Below are 4315 nucleotides of genomic sequence, written 5' to 3' on the forward strand. Positions count from 1 at the left end.
CTTGCCCCCAAGCATGCTCATATTCGTAAGGGTTTGCAGAAGGCTTTCCTCAGACGTGCACTGGGCGTCCCTGTGGAGGGTCCAGTGTGGGTGGAGACTGCCCCCAGGCACACTGTGAATAATTTCTGAAAGTTCCTTTCCTTTCTCCTTGCATGTCACCCTCCCTCCCCTCCCTTAGCCAAGACAGATTTCCATGAGGCCCCGTTTCTCATGGCTTTTATCTCTTCTGTCATTGTCTTTTCTCCCTGGAAGAGCTCCAGCCTCAGGCGTCCTTCCTTCAGATGCCACTGTGATCCGAGTACCCAGAGCCCTGTGCAGCGATTGCTCCGAGCCTTCCTCCCCACCCCGCCCCTCCCTCGTGTAACCAGTGGCATTGGCAAGTCCACCGGACCATCTGGGCAGGAGACAGCTCAGGCCTGGGTAGGGAGCCAGCCCCAAGCCCCATCATTACCTTACTCTAACCAGTTGTGCTCGCCGGTACAAGGAGTTCACTATGAGCTGAGCCAGGGTCTGATACTGTGACATCGGAGTCTACCGACCTAAAGAGGACCCCGTCAGCCTGACTCGCAGTGGCCACTGAACTACCCTGAGAGCATGTGAACCATACGACCCTTCAGTCATGTCAGATTTGGGGTTTCGATCTTCAGTAAGTCACTGTGCACAAAACCACTGGGTGAGTGTGCACCCATCTGCACAGAAGTTTTAAGTCATTGTTGCAGAAAACCCGGTGCCTTGCCAGTGGGATCAGATATTTAAAGGATGCGCAGAGGCAAAAGGAGAGGAGTGAATCGCCAAGGAGGACTACGAGAGGAGATTTGGGACAGCCAAAGCCTAAAATGAGCCTCGGCTTGCAAAGAGGCAAAGCTGGTAGCCCTGGCTGGTTTGGCCCAGTGGTTAGAGCGTCAGCCTGCGGACTGAAGGGTCCCGGGTCCGCTTCCGGCCAAGGGCATGTACCTCGGTTGCAGGCTCGATCCACAGGGAGCATGCGGGAGGCAACCGATCAACGTCTCTCCCACATCGATGTTTCTCTCTCTCGCTTCCGTTCTGTCTGAAAACCAGTGGAAAAAACATCCTCAGGTGAGGATTTAAAAAAAAAAGATGATAAAAGGACTTTGGAAGTTATCTTTAGACAGAAGTTTACTTTTGGTGTCTCCTCTCAGTGATGCCACGTGTCCCACGGCTGGTGGGAGAGACTGACACCAATGCCCAGGGCAGTTCCAACCCCTCCCACCGTCGACTTCTATTCAGAACTGCTTCTGACCTTAAACTAGCAATTTGGGAGAAATTTCTAGACTTCTCATCCGTGCAGGGATTTGAGAATTGTGTGTCCTTCTGGCTGTACAAAATTAGAACTCTCTCACAGTCTGTCCCACACAAAACTGGAGCCGTCTGGGACAGGATTGAACGCCTCATTACCCCGCCACCCCTCCCCCCATGTCCCACCTCCCCAGCCCGTTACCAGCTATCGGCTTCACTGGTGGTAGGGGATTCCTCTGGGGTCGGTGATGAAGGGGATGCCTACGCGTCACCCCCTCCCACCCCGACTGCCCAGATGTTGACGCTGGCATTTCAACAGTGGAAATCTAAGCATAATCTGCTGCCTTCCTTTCCTCTCCACTCGTCCCTTCTTAACCCCCTGCTGTCCAACTTCCCCCCCTCCCCTCTACTGAAGTCACTTTTTAAAAAGCCCTCAGTGCGCTCCTCAGGGAATTCCAGGAGGCACTTCTCAAGGTCGTTCCACGTGACCTCCCTGGAGCGGCTGCCCAGCCCACCTTCCTCAAAGCCCTCTCTCCCCTGGCCCTCCGTGGCCTGACATTCCCAGTTCCTCTCGCCTCTCCTCCTTGTCTGGAGGGCATCGCACAAGGGCCGCCAGTCCCCGTGGTCCCTGAGGCTCTCTCGCCGCCCGTGGGAGCAGCTCTTGCCACCCTCATCCTGGAGGGGGCCGGATCTCCATCCCCATCCCCCAGCCTGGGAAACAGAGATCAGGCTCCTCCTTCTGGGCCTTTCTTTTCCTACGTCCAGTGGCTCGCCAGCCAATTCCTGCTTTTTCTCTGAAGTAGCTCCTACCACCCACTGCATCTCACGTCGTCGGGGGGCCCCTAGCGCCCCAGGCATTTCCCGCAACACCCCTTCGATCAATCGGGGCCTTCCACAAAGTGTGTTTGCACTTACTCCTCAGTTGTTAAAGTTTTTTTAAAAGTGGAGATATAGTTCACTCTTCCCACTTCCGCTTGTTTATTACACACTGATTAGTCTGCTGGGGTTGCTGCCGACTGGGTGGCTTAAAGAACAGAAGCTCATTCTCTCAGAATCCTGGAGGCCAGAAGTGCAGGATCAAGGTGCTGTGAGGGCTGGTTTCTGGTGGGAGCCCCTTTCCTGGCTTGTAGGCGGCCGCCTTCGCATCCTGTCCTCGCCTGGCATCTTCTCTGTGCACACGGAGAGAGACAGAGGGAGAGGGAGAGACGGAGAGGGAGACGGAGAGGGAGAGACAGGGGGAGAGGGAGAGACGGAGAGGGAGATGGAGGGACAGAGGGAGGGGGGGAGGGAGGCGTGTGGAGATACGTTTTTATAAGACACAGAGAGGTGTGTGTCTCTTTTTATAGGGACACCAGTTCTATCAAAATAAGGCTGGAACTTATCACGCTCTGTAACCTTTGTTAGGTCCCTAAGGCTTCATCTTCAGATGCATCCACTGAAGGGTTAGAACTTCATATATAAATGGGGCAGATGGCCACCCGCTGCTCAGCAGTGTTCCCTACTCTCTGATGGGTGCCACCCTATCTCCGCAACCGAATTGTCCCTGAGAGCTCACCGCCGGCTTTCCTCTTCAATTGTATCGGTCTCGGAGCACAGACTCGGGGCCTGTCCTCTGTCACACACTGCTTCTCGGGCCTGCTTCCAGGACGGCACAGTCGGCGGGGCCTCCTGGTGGGGCCTCCTGTGCGGTTGGGCAGCGACGACCGTGGAGGCCCCCGAGGCGCTGTGATTCTGACTTGCTGGCCACGCGTGCGCACGGGGACCGAACGTGGGGCAGGCTGCCTACACTGCTGCGTTCCCAAACCCGCAGCGGCTCAGCTTCATGCAAATGGCATTTCCCAGAAGCTGGTAATATATTCTCCTACAGGTTTCGTAGAAGAAAAGTTGGCTGCTTACTGAAAAGTATGCGTTTGACTGCCAAGCCGGGTTACCTTAAATTAAGCTGATGAATGCGACATTTGTTAGCAAAGCATCCATCTCCTTAGTGCCCGGTGGGGCTCGGGACACGCGCATGAATCACTCAGATGACAATTTCCTGGACTGCGCACTTGGCGTTAACCTCCGCAGATCAGTGTGTCCATTCACGGCGGCCGAGCCAGGGTCCGAGGATGACTCCGGGTGATGGACACTCGGGAGGAGAAAGACTCTGAGACACCGACCCGGCAGGGGACCTGCAGCTGTTTCCACATCTGGAATCCCCGGTATCACCAGCACATGCTGGCCTGGGAACCGGAAAACAGGACTGAGATGAAGACATCAGCTCACGTCCTGAACTTGAACTTTATGGCCCATGGCTGAAGGCAGCCAGCCGGCGTCGGTGTCCCCGTGGGGCCCTGGCCGTCTCAGGAATGCCTTCGAGCCCCTTCGCTGAAACACACCCTTCTGTGCGAAATGAATGGGTGCAGACTGAAAATTAATTAATGGGTGACAGACTTGGGAAAAGGCCAGTGGTGTCCCCTCTCCACTTTAGGAGAGGACTGTCCAAGAAATTGAATTGTTTATAATACTTAAAATACATATGTTTTCTTATTTACGTGATAATGTTGGCAGACTCGGTGAGTGTCATAATCGTGGTCAGAGTCCAAAAGTCATTTTATAGCATATATTTCAACTATACTGTGTCCTAATGGCCTGAACCAGGATTATCTCGCCAACCTGTTTGGGTTGTGCAGGGGCCAAGGACGGCGCCCGGTACTGTGGGTGACACCCATGCAATTTACACAGGACGTGCAGGTTACCGTCAGGAGATGTTTTTCAGATTAAAGTATAACGGCAGCTCCCCGTGAGGGTGAGGTAGTGTAGTTTTCTCTTCGTTTCTTTAATCTTTTTCATAATAACTAGGGGCGGAGTTGGAGAGAGTGACAGACTTGGGAAAAGGCCAGTGGTGTCCCCAGAAATCTCTGCTAGTTGAACGTTTCTTTGAGATTTTTTGATTCTTTTATTTTTACATGAGACCCACAGAGGAAGGAAGGAAAGAAGGGGGGTGGGAAGGAAGGAAAGAAGGGAGGGGGAGGGAGGAAGGTAAACGTGCCGCGGCCGTCAGCCCCTGCCAGCTTCA

This window comes from Miniopterus schreibersii, assembly GCF_964146895.1.
Source record: "Miniopterus schreibersii genome assembly, chromosome: 6".
NCBI lineage: Eukaryota > Metazoa > Chordata > Mammalia > Chiroptera > Miniopteridae > Miniopterus > Miniopterus schreibersii.